General features: G+C 48.5%; 1 protein-coding gene across 2 annotated transcripts in view; it reads left to right on the forward strand.

Moving 5' to 3' along the window:
- Positions 1 to 18,924, forward strand: part of LITAF (lipopolysaccharide induced TNF factor) — a 111,388-nt gene that overhangs the window by 18,456 nt on the left and 74,008 nt on the right. For both annotated transcript variants that reach the window (XM_081256614.1, XM_081256613.1), the window contains 2 exons: positions 13,108 to 13,218; positions 14,460 to 14,792. The gene's annotated coding sequence lies outside the window, so the exon portion shown is untranslated. The remainder of the gene's footprint in view (positions 1 to 13,107; positions 13,219 to 14,459; positions 14,793 to 18,924) is intronic.

An 18,924-nucleotide genomic window follows, 5' to 3' on the forward strand; every position in this document is an offset into this window, starting at 1 on the left:
GCATGGACCTCCTACCGCGAGCCATGCCTCATGCTGGGCGTGCTCTGACCTGGCCCCTCACACGGACCCTTCAGGTTTTACAGCCCGTTTTACAGACCAGGAGACCCGATGCAGTGTGACTTGCCCCAGGCCATGTGGGCCAAAGGCAGGAGCCAAGATTTGAACCCAGCTCAGTCTCATCAGGAAGGTTTGTCAAATCCTATTGAAGCCTCGCAAGAATTTCGTGATGGTGGGAGATCCAGATTCTTCTGCCCCTTTCCTGCCTGCCTCCCTTCATTCGGTAAATGTCGCCACTAGCTCCCCAGTTAATGGGCCAGATGCCCCAGAGCCATTTTGATCCCTTGGCTGCCCCCCTCTTCCAGGGGCCGGTCATTAAATGCCCCTTGACGGGCCTTGTTGCAGTTTTAACACCCAGCATATCTGGCTAGTGGTTCTCTCTCCCTCCCTCCTGATGTGGCAGGTTATCATCGACCTATAGAGAGCCGCACGGAGGTCTGCGGTCACCTTTCTCTAAAGAGGTACTTCGCATGATTGCAGTAAATGCAGTGGGTCTGGAGCCCAGGCCAGCTGGCTGGTCCCTGGTGTCCCTAAAGAACACTGCAGGACGGGCTGGCTGCTCCCACCCCAGAGGAGCTGTGGGGAGGTGGTGGTCCCCACAGCCCACCCTTTCTGCCAGAAGAGAAGTCACAGGGGGCTCAGAGTCACTACCCCACCCCTTCCTTGAAGCAGTGGCCTCTTTGGGGGCAACGTTCTAAAACCGATTACAGTGTTGGATGACACAAGAAAAACCCACTGAATTTTACTCTTTAAGTGGGGGAATTGCATGGTATCTGAATTATAGCTCAATATATCTATTTAAAACAACAACAACAACAACAAAGCCAGGTGTTCTGTGTCTTCCCCAGGGGGTCCAGATCGGCTCAGACAAATGAAATGTGAAAAAAAAAATCATGGGAACACTCAAATATTACCTGATAGCAATAATCAGAGCTAATGTTTCTTTAGTGCTGGCGACATGCTGGTTAACTCCTGTGACTCTCACCACAATTCTGTCAGGCAGACATTATTACACCCCCCCTTGACAGATGGGGAAACTGAGGCACACAGTGGGACTGTGCCTGGCCAAGGTCACACGCAAAGAACTGTCAGAGCAAGGTTTGAACTCCACAGTCTAGCTCCAATATCCTCACATCCGTCCCTGATATAGACAAGAGTAAACAGGATAAGAGTTTAATCAGTGTGTCCCCAGCCCAAGAGTGCTCCCCCCGATGGTCAGCATCGGTAAACCACAGGCTGCTCTAGTTCTAGACACCGTGCTTTTACTGGAATCATGTGAAGTATATCTTTTTCTAAGGATTTTTTTAAAAATTTTTATTGGAATATAGTTGCTTTACAGCGTTGTGTTAGTTTCTGCTGTACAGTAAATTGAATCAGTTATATGCATACACATCCTCTTTTTTGGATTTCCTTCCCAGATCATTGAGTAGAGTTCCCTTGCTATACAGTAGGTTCTCATTAGTTATCTATTTTATACATAGTGTTGTATATATCTAATTATTTGTTAATTGAAGTATATTTGATTTACAATGTTGTGTTAGTTCCAGGTGTACAGCAAGGTAATTCAGTTATACATACATATATATCTATTTTATTCAGATTCTTTTCCCTTATCGGTTATTACAAAATACTGAATGTAGTTCCCTGTGCTACACAGTAGGTCCTTGTTTATTTATTTTATATGTAGTAGTGTGTGTATGTTAATCCCAAACTTTTAATTTATCTCTCCCCCCGACCCCTTTCCCCTTTGGTAACCATAAGTTTGTTTTCTTTGTCTGTGGGTTTATTCCTATTTTGTATATAAGTTCATTTGTATCAAATTTATTTAGATTCCACATATAAGCAATATCATATATTTGTCTTTCTCTGTCTGACTTACTTAGTATAATAATCTCTAGGTGCATCCATGTCGCTGCAAATGGCATATTTCATTCTTTTTTATGGCTGAGTAGTATTCCATCTTATAAATGTACCACATCTTCTTTATCCATTCATCTGTCAGTGGACGTTTAGGTTGCTTCCATGTCTTGTCCATTGTGAATAGTGCTGCAGTGAACATAGGGGTGCATGTATCTTTTCAAATTATGACTTTCGGCCAGGAGTGGCATTGCAGGATCACGTGGTAGCTCTAGTTTTAGTTTTTTAAGGAACCTCCATATCTTTTGAGAAAGGTGCACCTTCCTCTAAATCATCTGGTTGCAGCTCTGCCCCCACCCGTTTCCCCGCTGGATTCTTCTATCACAAATCATATCACCTAAGCATTTCATTCATAAATTCTTGAGAATGTATCTCTGGGATGTGAACTTTCTTAAATAACCACATTTTCTTTTACTCACCACTTTCACATCACACCTACAAGAAGTTCATGTTCTGTAATATCCTCTCGAATCCCATCTTCCCCCCCCCGACCCCGTTTGTTTTCTAAATGTGTTTAATGGTTCAAATCAAGAGACAAAGTCTGTACATTGCATTTGGCTGGTATTTCTCTTAAATCCCTTGTAAGCTATAACGATTCTCTCTTTTATTTCCTTGCCTTTCAGTTGCTGCAGAGAGTGTGAGATCCTTGCTCCTAAGCACTGATTTGCTGCCTCTTAAACAGCCTTCAGCAGAAAGTGGAGGGCTGGGCTGGGGAGTAGGGGGGGGCAGGGAATGGTGGGGCTTGGCCCAGCCTCCAGGCCTTGTGGAGAGCCTGGTACTTCCACCTTACTGGTTACCTAAAAAGAAATAAAATCAGGCCTGCGTAGAAAAGGGAGGCACACTGATGATGGCAGAAACTAAATATATTCATTTGCCCATTTGTCACAAATGCTGTCAATCCCACCTTCAAAGCACGTCTGGAATCTGCCCTTTCTCTCTTGCTGTGGATTGGAGGAGATGAGAGAGGAAGTGAGGCGCGGGGGTGGGTGGGAGGCTTCCACAGTCCAGGTGAGAGCTGATGGTGGCCTGGGCCAGGGTGGTGGCTTTAGGTGAAGAGGGAACAGATTCCAGGAGTGTTCTGGAGGTAGAACTGGTTGGGTGCAGTGGCTGTATGGACACGGAGGGCAGTGGATGTCCAGGGTGCTTTGGATGGCAGGCTCCTTTCTCTTTGGGGAAAGCAGCCTTCTTGCCTCAAGCTCATGGACGCAGACCCCTCCTCCAAGCTCCCAGCTGAAGCTGGGGAGATGACACACACCAAAATGAGGGTAACTCACTCCTCAGCATGGACCACCAGCACCCCATGCTCAGCCTTCCAAAGAGAACGAGCCAACAGAGGAAAGAGAGAGGGTGGGACAAGGGCCTCTTCCCAAGCACCATGAGCTTGGAAAGCTCAATACCTCTCCGAGCCTTAGTTTCCCCATCTGAGCAATAGGAATGCCCATTCCTACCTGGCTGGGCATTGTGAGGAAGTAAATGGTGAGCTGCTCTGAAGTGGTGGTCTTGAGGAAGAGAGCCCAGGTGGCCCCAAGAGAGTCAGGAGGATGTGAGGAGTGGCTGTAGGGAGGCTGAGCATTATGGGAGTGTGGTCTGCAGCCGACCAGGATATGGGGCCGAGCACATCACAACTGGTCCTTGATCCCCACTGGGGTCAGCCTCTGAGCACCCTGGTTGTATAGCACAGGTGGCCCAACAAGGAGGGACTGGGGGTACTCTCTGTGGTTCTAAACACTCCCCAGACTGGCCTGTGCCAAGCCTTGGGCCATTTTCTTTATTTTCCTTTTCCACTTCGATGCTGATCATCCTGCATTAATGAAGAGGCAGCTTAGAAGATGGCTAAGGGCATGGATTCAAATCCTCACTCAGCCATCTAACTGCTGGGTGATCTTAGGCCATTTACTTCATTGCCTGGGACACAGTTTGCTCATCTATAAAACGAGCATAATCATACATATCTCATAACAAGCTTATTGGAGGATTAAATGATGTTAAGTAATTTTCCTAAGGGTGAGTTAATACTTGTAAAGTGCTTAGAACCGTGCCCAGCACAAGTAAATGGGAGTCTCTTCCCCCTGCACCCTGCTGCTTTTCGACATGACCTCTGTAGTCTTTGACAATTTTCTTGATTTATGGATGACACGTCCCAGATTCATCTCATGCGTTTTCGACCTGGAATCAGCTGTTTCTCAGAGGAGCCCTGTTCCTTTTGGCAATAAATGGGAGTTAGGAATCACAATCTAGACATTAGGAATGCTCATTCCCACTGGGTTATCATTGCATCTAGGCTTAAAGCTGGAGACGGTGATAATTATCATTCACATTTACGATTACAAGGTGTTTTTTTTTAAGTTATCTTTTTTTTAAACAGGATTTATGTATTTATTTGTTAAATCTTATTATTTATTTATTTATATTTTGGCTGCATTGGGTCTTCGTTGCTGTGCGCAGGCTTTCTCTAGTTGTGGCGAGCGGGGGCTACTCTTCGTTGCGGTGCACAGGCTTCTCATTCCGGTGGCTTCTCTTGTTGCAAAGCACGGGCTCTAGGCACACCGGCTTCAGTAGTTGCGGCACATGGTCTCAGTAGTTGTCGTTCACGGGCTCTAGAACGCAGGCTCAGTAGTTGTGGCGCACGGGCTTAGTTGCTCCGTGGCACGTGGGGTCTTCCCGGACCAGGGCTCGAACCCGTGTCCCCTGCATTGGCAGGCGGCTTCTTAACCACTGCGCCACCAGGGAAGTCCCAAGGTTTTCAGTTAAGTTATTTGATTTTATGTATCTCTTTTTTTATTTTTACACAGAAAATCTTTGTTCCTAACAATATTAATCCAATTTCTTATCTTCTTTATCCTATATTATAAAGCAGACAGTTTCAACCTAATAATACCAGTATAATCACTACCTGTAAGATAACTGAGTGCTGTTGAAGATTTCGTTGTGCTCCTGTTTCTTTGTGATTCTGTGCTCCTTAGGTTAAAGCCCATTAGGAATGTACAATCAAAATGCTGTTTTAAAGTCACTTCCAATAATCCTTCTTAGTGTGTTTGCCAAGTTGACATTTAGTCAGGTTTACTCATTTCTGTTGGGTATTTTTATTTTAAGGGATTGCTTTTTTTGTCTTGGCTTTACAATTTTGTAAGTTTGCATTTACAAACTAAATACTCTAAAACCAGATACACTCAGTGAAATCCAGCTTCCACATCTTTCCCTTTCGCCAATTACCTCTCTCCCCATAGGTAACAACTTTTGTTAGCTTCTGCTTTATCTTTCCATTGTTTCTTTTTGAAAATATAAGCAAATGTATACACACCCCACACATACTCAGAAGACAGAATACTTTGCATACACAGTTCTGCTCCTTGGATTCTATTTTTGCTTTTTTCACTTAATCATATATCCTGGAGATCATTCCAGTGCAGGATTAAGAGAGCATCTTTGTTCCTTTTCACAGCTGTGTAGTGCTCTCTTATGTGGATGTCCATTTTATTCAACCAGTTTCCTCTTGGTACATGTTTATATTGTTTCCAGTCTTTGCTGATACTATTAGTGCTGCAATGGCAACAACAAAACCTTGTGCATACATGGATTTGTGTTTTGGGGACAGATTCTTAGATACTCTCATGGGATTAGAAAAAAACAACTGTCTCCTAAGACTTTAATTTTTTGAAGCAGTTTCAGGTTCACAGCGAAACTGAGAGGACCTCGTGGGATTTTCAGTCATAACTGTGATACATGTTACCCAGGAGTTCCTGGTGCTATGGGCGTGCATAACAGCTGTGCTCGTGTGTGGGTGGAGGTGCCACTTACTGAGACAGGAAGCACCGCGGGCTCCTTTTAACCTTGTGCTATGTGGTTTAACAAGTGAGCTAGGCTTTGTGCATGGTGGTGGGAGCAGGATTCCGGCTGTGGGAACTGAGGCTGAGGTATGGAGGAGCAGGCAGACAGCAGCGAAGCCCCAATTTCAGCTGATTGGGAGGCCCCAGACCATTCTTGGAGAAGGGGGCAGGGTGGGTCTGGCACACCTGGCCCTCCAAACTCCAGCTCCTTCTGAAGGGACTGTCTGTATCTCCCAGGCAGGAAGCAGGTCGGGGAGGGGACCAGTGTCCACCACAACCCCGGCTGGGATAAGTGACCTCCCTGCAGGCCGGGGGAAGGCAGACTGAACCTGGACCGGACTTGGGAGACACACTGACCTGGGTTCAAATCCCAGCTCTGCTCTGTGACCTTGGACAAGTTGCTTAACCTCTCTGAGCCTGTTTCCTCCTCTGTCCAATGGGGATGAGGCAGGACCTGCCTCACTATGGTGAGGACACTGTGGGAGTGTGCATGTGAAGTGCCTGGCTGGGGCCTGGCACGTAGTAGGTGCTCCCCACTGAGAAACAGCCTCTCCTACTGCTCTGTGGCAGGGCTGGGGCTCAGCCTTTGGGAGCCCTTGTTCCTACCTTCTCTGAGCTGGAGCAGCTAGAGAAACCCGCTCACCTGTAGATAGTGGAGGAACCCATGGGCACGGGAGTCAGATGGCTGAGGTTCAAATCCTGGCCTTGGCACTTTCTCTCTAGCTGACTTTTTCACCTCTCTGATCCTCAGTTTCCCCATCTGTCAAATGGGGGTGATGAGACCACCTGCCTCACAGCAGTGTTGGGAGAAAGGATCGATCTCAGACATTTAAATTGCTCAGTCCAGTGCTGGGCGTGTAGTAAGTGCTGACTAATGTCAAAAGAACCATGATTGGTCTGGGCATACCACAGTGGGGGATACTGTCTGTGGTCAGCTGGACAGGCCAGAGCCTGAGGGGCGCCAGGGCAGGGGGCAGGGGGTGTGCAGGCTTTGCAGCCCCTGAGCGGGCAGGCACATGGGCCCTGGTAAAGGAACATCTTTTTAAGAAAGGAAACTCAGGACTCTCATACAAATATAAAATCTTTGAACATATGTCAAAGATTTTATTTGACTCATGAATTTATGAGGGAACTAGTAAGATGTTACAGCCAATTCAAAGGAGGATTAAAAAGTGCACGCACATGCAAACGCAGGCAATTAGGAGTGCTGAAATGAACTTACAAATAGGTGCAAAACTAGTCAGTGTGCCAGGGCAAAAATCAATTGTGTCTCTACCGGATGCAAGTAATTTGCATTTCTATGGAGGAGAATCATTTGCATTACAGTCGGTTTTCTACATCGTGTGAAATACCTTGAAGATGATGAAAGGCCAAGATAACCCAGAAGGGTGCACTAGGCAAGACACCAGTCATCTTTTTTGCCCATTTCAAAGCCTTTCATAATTTTACACACACACACACACACACACACACACACACACACACACACACACAGAGTCACGATCACTAACAAATGCAGTCATTGACACACATCCACATCACCTACAAGCCTCACACTGTGTGTGTGTCTTGTGTATCTCGCTGACTCTCGCCCTTTTGCGCTGATGGTGGTTCAGGCTCCCACCTCCATGCCTTTGCTCAAGGTGCTCCCCCTGCTAAGCACACATCCCCATCAGTCCTCTGCCCACCCACATCTTGCCCATCTCTCAAAGCTCCCAAGGAATGCCTCTCTGAGCAGGAATCCCTCTTTCCCCTCCACCCCAGTCCTTATTTCCCTCTGTCTTCCATGTACTTCCACTCAGGCACCTGTGTAGGGTAGAAAGAGCGTGGATTCCAGAATCATTCAGTCTGGGTCCCAGCTGTGGCACTTCCCCGCCACGTGACTGTGGGCAAGTCACAGCATCTCTCTGAACCTCTGTCTCCACACCTATGAAGTGGGATAACAGAACCAACCTCATGGGTTGGTTTTGTTTGTTTGTTTGTTTTTGATGTGGACCGTTTTTAAAGTCTTTATTGAATTTGTTACAATTTTGCTTCTGTTTTATGTTTTGGTTTTTTGGCTGCGAGACATGTGGGATCTTAGCTCCCCGACCAGGGGTCGAACCCGCACCGCCTGCATTAGAAGGCAACGTCTTAACCACTGGACCGCCAGGGAAGTTCCCCATCGTGGGTTGTTTTTGTTTTGTCTTGTTTTGACAGTTGAATTAGCAGAGGCAGGGAGTGCGCTTGGCGGAGGGTCGGAACACACAGTAAACACTCAATAGAGGTCAGCTGTCATTGCTGCTGTGAAAATAAGGCTCCTAATTCCCTTTGGGTGGCCTGCAAAAGGCCTCTGTCAGCAGGTCAGTTGTAGGGGTGTCCCCTCCTAACAGCTGGAATGGAGGGTCTCCCCTACCTGCCCCCACCCAGCTGCTGTCCATTTCCAGAACTGGGGTTAAGCAGAGAGGCTGCCGGGAACCCCAGCCCCGGGATGGGTGCTGGGGCTGATGGCTGCAGCTGGGCTGAAGTCCCCTGGGCTGCGGCGATGGATGGGGGCGGGGGGGCGCCAGTCAGAAGTGGCTGCTCTGGACAACAGCTGGCCAGACGCTGATGGATGTCCCGGGGGAGCAGGGATGCAGGGAGGATTGCAGAGACTGAGGGGCCGAGAGAGGCTAAAGCCCAGACCCTGGAAAAGCCTGCCTGGGGCTCAGCTGGAAGAGCAGACTGGTGGCCAGTGTTAGGCACAGAGGGCCCGGTGTGGGGTGGAGGGGGTGGAAGATGGGCACTGGAGACTTTGGGCGCTGTGTGTCCTGGACACTCCCTCCTAGAATCCCATCATGAAGGCTAAAGGTCCCATGAGCTTTGACATAAGGCTTTCGGGGTCCAGGCTATAAACCAATAGCAATGTGATCCCAGTCAATCCTTATAACCACCTGGGCAATGGCTTAATAATTTCCCAAGTTTGCCTGTGGAGAAACAGGCTTAGATGGGGTCAAAGGAGCCATGATCTGTGTCAGAGCAAAGCCTTTTCTACCTCCCATGAAGCCAAGGGGTCCTCCAAGTAGCACTCAAGAACCCTTCCTTGTGATCACCAGTTCTAACTTGCTTGTCCAAATTCTTTCGTTCATTCATTCATTTATTTATTCACCCATCCACCAAAGCCCAACTGACTTCTTCCTCCATGCCGGGCCATGGTTGGGTGCCAGGGATACCCGAGTACTCAGACACAGTCCCTGACCTCACAAGGCTCAGTACCCAAGGTCAGACAGACCAAAGGCACACTATCCCAACTCAAGACCTTGGGGGTATGGGGTGGTCAGGGATGGCTTCCTGGAGGAGCTGGATCCCGAGCAGATGCCTGAAGGACAAGTCAAAGGAGGGACCCACTCTTCTCTGGGCAGGGCAGGGCAGGGCAGGGCAGGGAGTGGGAAGGAAAGAAGGCTTTTCAGCAGTGGGGACATTTGAGCTGTATCCTGAATGACAAATAGTGGACAGAGATACAGGCAATGTCTTCCAGCAGCAGGAATAGCACATGCAAAGGCCAGATTTGGGAATCACCATAGGGTGAGGGGGTGCAGAGGGTGCCAGTGGATTCATATGCAGGAGCCTAGGATGGAAAAAGAAATGGTAAATGGTTGGATCAGAGACAAGACAAGGCCTGGGTCTAACAGGTTTTTTTGGGGTTTTTTTTGTGATACAATTGACATGTAATATTGTATTAGTTCCAGGCATACAACATAATGATTTGATATATGTATATATTGTAAAATGACACCACAATAAGTTTAGTTAACATTCATCACTTCACATAGTTACATTTTTTTTTCTTGTGATGAGAACTTTTAAGATCTCCTTTCAGCAGCTTTCAACTATACAATACATTATTGTTAACTATAATCAGCATGCTGTATATTCCCAGAACTTATTTATCTTATAACTGGAAGTTTGTACCTTTTGACCCCCTTCACCCATTTCATGCCTCCCCAGTCCTACCTGCCCCCCTGGCCTCTGGCAATCACCAGTCTGTTTTCTGTATCATTCGGCTTTTTTAGATGGCACATATAAAGTGAGATCATACAGTATTTTTCTTTCTTTGTCTGACTTATTTCACTCAGCATAATGCCCTCAAGGTCCATCCATGTTGTAACAAATGGCAAGATTTCATTCTTTTTTATAGCTGAGTACTATTCCGTTGTATATGTATAGCACATTTTCTTTATCCATCCATCCATCGATGGACACTTCAGTGGTTTCCATGTCTTGGCTACTGTAAGTAACGCTGCAATGAACATGCAGATATCTTTTTGAGATAGTGGTTTAATTTCCTTAGGACATATACCCAGGAGTGGAATTGCTGGATCATATGGTATTTAGATTTTTAATTTTTTGAGGAGCCTCCATACTCTTTTCCATAGTGGCTGAGCCAAGTTGCATTCCCACCAACTATGCACTAGAGTTCGCTTTCCTCCACATCCTCGCCAGCCCTTGTTATCTCTTGTCTTTTTGATAATAGCCTTTCTGACAGATATGAGGGAAAAGGTTTTGGATGCTGTGAAGGGTGTGACTTTATCGATAGAGGACCACTGAGTATTGCAAGCAGGAGAGTTACTCATGAGATCTGTATTTTAGAAAGAGAACCCTGGGTGGAGTTAGGATGGTGGATTAAAGTGGAGACTGGAGGCCACTTGAAGGTCTAGGCAGTGATTCAGGAGAGAGGCTGAAGGCCCAGCCCGGGCAGAGATGGGTGGGTGGACACAACAGCATTGAGGATGCAGAGTGGACAAGGCTGGAGGCAATAATTTCCTGGGCAAATGTTATCACAGAGACGCATAGATGTCCTCCTCACCTGTTTATATACATTTTATAAATGACAAAGCATTGGGTTAAGTTTTGAGGGGTTCAGTGGCACACTTGAGGTTCCATTAGCAGGTGGTAGAGCCGGGATGGGAACCCAGGAATGCTGGTCTAGAATCCCAGTTCTCGTCTCCTTCTGGGTGCTTTCAGCCAAGTTGCCCTTCCATACATGACCTGCAGGGGGTGGCAGAGAGCAGGGGACGCGCCACGGAGGCCGAGAGGTCCCCGTCAGAGGCGGCTGGGCCAGCTGCGTCCGGGTTGGAAGCAGGGGACTGGGCAGTTCCCGGGGAGTCATCTCTTACCCCCAGTTTACAGAGGAGGACCCCCAGGCCCAGAGAGCAGGAAGGGCTCTCCCAAGGGGTGGATCAGCCTCTCAGGATATCCCCCAGTCCAGTGCTCCTGCAGGGGAACCTGAGCTGCATTTCCCAGGGCACCAGGGGAACCTTAGAGGCCAAGAGTGGGGTCCAGGACTCCCAGACTTCCCTTCAGGAGTAGCCCCCCGGGTTTCACCACTGCCCAGCCCAGCCCCGCTCGGAGGAAGGGGATGATGAAGATGAGCCTCAGGATGTGGTCCGGGGAGTAAGCCAAGACTCCCTTAAAGACATGTTCAGGCTTCTCCCTGTGGGTGGGCGCCCACCAGTTCCCGTATAAAGGGCGCTGGGGGAGGGGCGACGCCAGGTGGCGCCCTTCTGGCTGGGGCGTCCTGCGGTTCATCTCCAGACCTTTTCCACTTTCTAACTCCAGGTTTCCGGAGCAGCAGCAGCTGAAAGTCCGCGCCGTGGGATGTCTCCCTGCGGGTGGGTGGGGCCCCGTGGGTTGAGAGCGGAGGATCCAGGCTGGTATAATTTCCCCGCCTCCGTGGCCTGGGTGTCTTCCTGCTCGCTAGCAGTTAGCTTTAGCAAGCCAGCTCAGGGGTGGCTGGGGAGGGAGGTGAGAAGTGGGTTCAAACCCAGCAGCTGCCACTCACAGCGTGTGACCTGGGGCTTCACTCGCCTCTCTGAGCCTCTTCTGTAAATTGGGGAAGCTGAGCCCGATTTTGCCAGAAAGCACCCTTTTGTGTGAAATAAAAATACCCCACATAGGCCTGGCACACAGAGGGGGCTCTGTGTCTCTCTGGCAAATCCCATATGGCCAGCTGGAGCCTGCAGTGGTGAAGCCAGGATTAGGGCTTTGCTGATAGAAAGTTAAAAATATATAGATCATATATATATATATATCATATATATAATAGATATATCATATATATATATATGAGATAGTTTTTTTAATTTGGAGGAGAGATGAATTTCCCACACAAAAGAATTCCAAATTATTTACCTCGATCAGCCAGGTGATCAAGGTCACCACCAACCATGATAGGCCATCTTCAGGGCACGTACCCTTGATATGATGGTGATGAAAATGGCCTTTCACCTTTGGAGTCTTCCTCCCAAAATATACAACCCGCACAGCATGCAGGATCTGAGTTCCCCAACCAGGGATCCAACCTGTGCCCCCTGCAGTAGAAGTGGAGTCTTAACCGCTGGACGGCCAGGGAAGTCCCACAACCCCATTCTTTTTTTTTTTTTTTTAAATTTATTTATTTTTGGCTGTGTTGGTTCTTCGTTGCTGCACGCGGGCTTTCTCTGGTTGTGGCGAGCGGGGGCTACTCTTCGTTGTGGTGTGTGGGCTTCTCATTGCAGTGGTTTCTCTTGTTACAGATCACAGGCTCTAGGCGCGCGGGCTTCAATAGTTGTGGCACGTGGGCTCAGTAGTTGTAGCTCACGGGCTCTAGAGCGCAGGCTCGGTAGTTGTGGCACACGGGCTTAGTTGCTCCGCAGCATGTGGGATCTTCCCAGAACAGGGCTCGAACCCATGTCCCCTGCATTGGCAGGTGGATTCTTAACCACTGCGCCACCAGGGAAGCCCCCACAGCCCCATTCTAATCATGAGAAAACCATCAGACAAATCCCAGTTGAGGGACTTGACGAATATTTCTGAAAAATGTCAAGGTGATCAAAAACCAGGGAAAGTCTGAGAAACTGTCACAGCCCAGAGGAACCTACATGTAATGTGGTGTCCTGGATGGGATCCTGGAACAGAAGAAAGACTTCAGGAAAAATCTAAGGAAATCTGAATAAAGCACAGACTTTAGTAAATAATAATGTGTCAATGTTAATAACAGGGGAAGCTGGATATGACTATATGGAATTCTCTGTGCTCCTTTCACAATTTTTCTCTAAATCTAAAACTCTTCTCAAATTTAAAGTTTATTTTTAAAAATTGAGGTTGGACATGAGATGGCTAACTTTTTATTTTACCTAATGAAGACATTAAAAACCTCACCAATGACCTCCCCTCCCCTATTGTTTCATAAAAGAAAGGAGGTTCATAACAGCAGGAAGGCCTCCATCTCAGAATGGACAAGAGTTGAAATGGAGTAAGTCCAGGTTAATGAAGAATTCAGGCTCTTTTTATTTCTCATTTTGCCCAGGACGCATGAGAAGTTGGGGCCTGGAGAATGTGGTCAGGGGGAGAAATGGTAGAAGAAAACCACAGCTGAGAACACCAGATGCTGGACCAAAGCTGATGTGTGACTTATAGTGTAAGATTCTTGGGGGGAGTGGTGGGTGGCAGAGTTGACAGGTGATGGGGCTTCCAGGCCATTAGGGTGACCAGCCATCCCGCCTGTCTAGGACTGAGGGGTCTCCTGGGCCCTGCACCTTCAGTTTTAAAACTGGGACAGTCCTGGGCAAGCTGGATGGTGGGTCACCCTAACCCAGCAGGTGGGCCGGGGGATGGGAGAGAGCACAGTCCTGTCCTGAGGGATAGCACATCTCTCAGCAGCTGTCTCTAAACTCCTGGAAAGGGAAAGACAGGCCCTGTGTGGCTAGATGTTGTGATTTTTATTATTTTTTTCAAGAGAAGCTAGAAATACCTTTTTTTTTTTTTTTAACACAAAAAAACCTGAACTTTCAAATGTTTGCAGTTAATTCAAGCAACTATGAAATGCTTTTCAGGCCAAACCAGAGTGCATTTCATGTTGGCCCCCAGGCTGCCAGTTTGGGACCTCTGAGAACACCTCTGATTTGGAGCCTTGAGCTGGTCCCTTGGCTCCTCTGAGCCTCGGTTTCCCTGACTGTGAAATGGGAAAAATTTTGCCTCCTCCTGGGCTGTTTGATCTGTCTGCAAGTCAGGTGCTCAGGCTGGCACATAGGAAGCTCTCAATCAATGGGAGTTACCAAGAAAACAGTCTAGGGGCAACAATGGAAATGTCCATCAGTGGAGGAACAGACACACAGAATGTGGTCTATCCATACAATGGAATATTATTCAGCCTTAAAGAGGAATGCAGCCCTGTTACAAACACGGATGAATCTTGAAAACCTTATGCGAAGTGAAAGAAGCTAGTCACCAAAGACCAGAGACTGTATGATTCCATTTACATGAAACATTCAGAATAGGCAAATCCATAAAGACAGAAATTAGTGGTTGTCAGGAGCTTGGAGAGTTGGGGGAAAACGAGGGTGGGGTGGGATGATTGCCAATGGTTTTGGGAAGGGTGATGAGAGTGTTCTCAAATGGATTGTGAGGATGGTTGCACAGTTCTAGGAAGATACTATAAGCCATTGAACTGTACGCTGTGAGAGAGTGAATTGTACAGTATGCACATTCTATCTCAGCTGGTCCTCCTTCTGGCCCCGCCCCAGCTCCCTGTGTAACCTTGAGCATGGTATTCCCCTCACCCCCCGGGCCCCCAGTTCCTGCCTGGAGAACACAGGTGCTGAATCAGGTACGTTCTGAGGCTGCATCCAGCTCTGACAGCTTATGATTTTATTATGACAGATGGTTACATATTCACCAGGGCCACCTGCCCACTGAGACCTGGGATAACACGGGCCAAAGGTGGCCCATCAGCTCCGAAACCTGTCATTCTGCGCATGCCTGACAGACCACGGGGACGGGAAGGAGTCAAGCGGACCCCGGTGGAAACCCACAGATGTTTGCAGTTGATGACAGACATGTCAGCAGATGGAATTAAAGAATTTGCCAGCAACTGTTGCCTGTTTACCAAAACTCCCTCAGTGAAGCTCACCTTCAGCTCTTGGAGGCGACCGCTTGGGCCCCAAGTCAGGGATGCCCGGCTCTGATGGCCACTCACCTGCTCTGTGGCCTGGGGTAAGTCTCTTGGCCTCTCTGAGCTTCAGATTCTGCATGTGTGAAAGGGAGGTGGTAACGCCTTGCTCCTAGGATGGTGCTGAAGATTCAAGATGATAACATCTAAAGCCCTTGGCGTCGGGTCAGCACCAGGTAGATGCCCAGTCTGTGGCAGCTGTTCTGATCTTTAACCTCTCTCGGCCTCTGTTTCCCCATCTGTAATCGGACAGGGTTTATCTAGATCAGTGGTTCTCAACTGGTGGGGGTGGTGATTGTAACCCCGAAGACTTGGATGGCTATTGCAGCTGCAGGGTGGGGAGCGCTGCCGTTATCTAGTGGGTAGAATGCAGAGATGCTGCTGACACCCTACAGTGCATGGGACAGCCCTCCACAGCAGAGGGTTCTCCAGCCCCAGATGTCAATATGGCTGATATTGAGAAACCCTGGACTAAGCTCATCTCTACGTTTCCCTCCAGCTGTAGATGTTTGGGTTTGATCTGCCTTGCCTCGTGCTGGGAAGGGGTCTTGAGTGTGCAGTCTTTTAACCTGGACTTGGCCTCATAGAGTGGCCTTGGGCCTAGAACACTTCCTTACCAGGAACTAAAGAGGCCCCTCAGCCTCATCGCCTTGTGTGAGGATGTCCTTCCTGTTTCAGACCCAATGTGTGCCCCTTTGCCCTGCTTAAGTGTGTGCGTGCGTCACGTGGCACCTGGCCAACCCCACTGCTGTACCCGTCCCCTGTGGGAAGGGAATGGGGTCCTTTGTTCTGCGACAGAGGAGGGGTGCGTGCATTGGTTGCCAGGACGGACCCGCTACTATGGGGGCCGTATATATTTATTATCATGCAGTGTATTGTCTTTCCCGCACCCAGAGTGTCAGCTCCAGGTGTTGTGTCTGTTTTGCTCCTGGCAGGATCTTCTGTGCACAGCACAGTGCCTGGCATGTATTAAGTGCTCACTAAATGCTTTTGGACCAAGTTTGTGACCATTGTCCCGACGTGGGGGGAGAGGGGAGAGGGAAGTGGTCAGATTCACTGATGGCAGAGGAAAGGTCTCCCCCAGCCCACCCCCTCCCCTCCTTTGAAAAGTCTCAGCCAGGATGGAGGGGTGTGGCTAGGCCTGGGAGCCCTCAGTGGGCTCCTCCCCGGGGGGAGATGCTGGTCCCTTGGGGTCACACCAGGAAGGGAGGGGAAGCCACTGCTTCAGGTCCTCGGGGTGTGACTCACGGGTGCCCTTGGTCTTGTTCTCACCCATCACAAACCTTGTTCTGGTCTAGTGTTAAGAGCAGGTTCTCAGGAGCCAGGCAGAGTTATGCCTCAGTTTCGTTGTCTGTACCATGGAGGTAATACTAGTGTCTCATCAGTAGATTGCTGTGAAGATTCTACAAGTGAATATAGAACAGGACTTGGCATGCAGGGAGCCTGCATAAGATGTGCTGGGATTATTTGTAGAATTTCTTGCCTGTGTGTTTATGGAGGCTCTCTAAATCTGGAAGAAGATTCCAAGGTTCTTTCCCATATGACCAGCACTTCCACTCCTAGGTGTGGACCCAAGAGAAGCAGAAACACACAGAAATGTGTACAGGGAGGTCCGTAGCGGCATTATTCGTAATACCAAAGGAGGGAACAACCCAGATGTCAGTCAGCCGGATGAGTAGATAAACAAAACGTGGTGTATCTGTACCACGAAACGTTATTGGTCAATAAAAAGAAATGAAGTATTTTGTTTTTATTTTTTTACTGAAGTATAGTTGATTTACAATTTTGTGTTAGTTTTAGGTATACAGCAAAGTGACCTATATATATTCTATATTCTATTTATATCCAGTTATACTTATATATATCTATATTCTTCTTCAGATTCTTTTCCATTTTAGGTTATTACAAAATATTGAATAGAATTCCCTGTGCTCTACAGTAGGTCCTTGTTGGTTATCTATTTTATATATAGTAGTATCTGTTAATCCCAAACTCCTAATTTATCCCTCCCCAAGAAATGAAGTACTGCTACATGCTACAACATGGGTGAAGCTTGACAACATGATGCTAAAGACACAAAAGGCCCCAAAGTACATGATTCCACTCGTAGGAAATGTCCAGAATAGGCAAATCTATAGAGACTAAAAGATTAGTGGGTGCTTAAGGCTATGGGGAGTGGGCACAAGGAACAGGGAGGTGATAATAAAAGGTACGGGGTTTCTTTCTGAGGTGATGAAAATGTTCTAAAATTGACTGTGTGATGGTTGCACAACTCTGAATATACTAAAAATCATTGAAATGTACACTCTGAATGGGTGAACTGTATGGTATGTAAATTATATCTCGGCTATTAGAAAAAAAAAAAAGGATTCCAAGGCTCTCGGCTGAGCCAGACCCATTTTTCAGGGTATTTCTTTAAAAGTCACACACTTAGCCTCCAGGGGGCCGTGTCCAGCTGGTGACAAATCAGCATTTTTATTTCTGTTCTGCTCTGCAGTGACCCAGGTTCCTTTATCTGCCTTGCTCACATCTGTCGCCAGCATTTCACGTGTATATCACCTGCTTTCTCACACTCACCGTAGTTGTCTGAGTCCCTCGGCTGTGTCCTCATCTGCCTCCAGACTGTCTGGCTATCTGTCCATCCCTCAGCGTCAGTCCCTCATTCCAGCTCCGTTTACTCTTTCAAAGGGGCTCCTGGGGATGGGGGATCAGGCAGGGCTAAGGCAGGAGGCCAAACAAGTGAATAAAATGACCAGTTACACAAATGCTGGGAGAGCTGGAGGCCTGAGAAAGCAGCCCTGGGGCAGGAAGGTGGTTGCAGACCCGTGTCCTTGGCCCAGAGGTCACAGTGTGGGTCAGCCCGCCAGCTCCTGCCCAACTGTGCAGAAGCCAAGAGTCGATGATGAAGGAGGAGGTCGGGTGCAGAGGGAAGCTCATGCGCCCTGGAGACGCACTGGGTTCGAATCCCACCCCTGTCAGCCCCCCACTGTGGACTCTGGGCAAATGGTCTCCTTTATCCAAGCCTCAGTTTCCTCCTCTGTAAAACAGGGCTAACAATAGCACGTAGCTCATAGGTTTGTTGTAAAAAAAACTAAAGGCAGTGACGTGTTCTAAACACTTGGCACGTGGTGGAGTGTGGATTGCAATCAGCTGGAACGCTGTGTGTAAGGCTCTGGAGTTCCAGCCCTGAGGTAATTCTGGCCAGCTGTGTGACCCAGGGCAGAGCCCTCAACCTCTCTGAGCCCTGTTTCTGCATCCGTGAAGTGGAGATAACAGTTCTGCCCATTTCACGAGGGTGGAGGTGAGGACTCAGCACTATAGGCACCTAGTGGGCCTGGCTCTTCTGGGTATCATGACCTGGTTCTCTCCCTCCACAAGGGACAAGGGTCCAGGCTGCCCACCCCAAACCAGCTCTGTCCTCTCTGGGCTTGCTTCCTTCCTCCGTGGCAGCATCTTGCCAGTGAGCCGACTTGAATACAGCCGAGCTGCGTGGAGGGGAGAAACAGGCTGGGATGAGTTTGGAATGGATGTCATGGAGTCACGCTTACCAGCGATGCCATTCTACACCCCGGCTGTGACTCAGCTGTTAAGACGTAATTTCCCGTCCCATGGGGGGTTCTTGTGACCTGCCAGAGGGGGCATCCTGAGCCCCCATCCCAGCATCGAATGAAAAGACCTCGCAGCCAGTCCTTCCACTGGCACAGGAGTGACTGTGCTTGGGATGAAGGGCAGTGATTCGTGGAGCCTTCAGCTGCCTGTGTCACCAGGGCTGGTGGCAAATCAAAGAGGAAGTCGTCCAGAGCTCTGTCTGCATGGCATGTGCCCCCTTGTCCTTATGAAATATTTCATAATAATAACCTCAGTCTGGCTCTACCACCCACCGTGTATGTGACCTGTGACGTCACCTCATCTCCGCTTTGGCTTCCCAGGCTGCAAAATGAGCGTTGGGACCAGACCCCATTTGTTCCCTCACTGATTCCAGCATTTGGTCATTCCACAAACACTTGTTGACGCACCTGCCAGGTGTGCCTGCTGGGGGGATCCAGCTGTGAGCACCTGATGAGGTCCGGGTCCTTACAGCCCGACATTCCAGTGGGGGGACAGTCAACAGACAAGCAGGTCCAAACTGACAAATTGTGGGGCCCAGAGGCTGTGCTGTGACCTGGGGCAGAGAGG

This window comes from Mesoplodon bidens (assembly GCF_964165515.1).
Source record: "Mesoplodon bidens genome assembly, chromosome: 15".
Taxonomy (NCBI): domain Eukaryota; kingdom Metazoa; phylum Chordata; class Mammalia; order Artiodactyla; family Ziphiidae; genus Mesoplodon; species Mesoplodon bidens.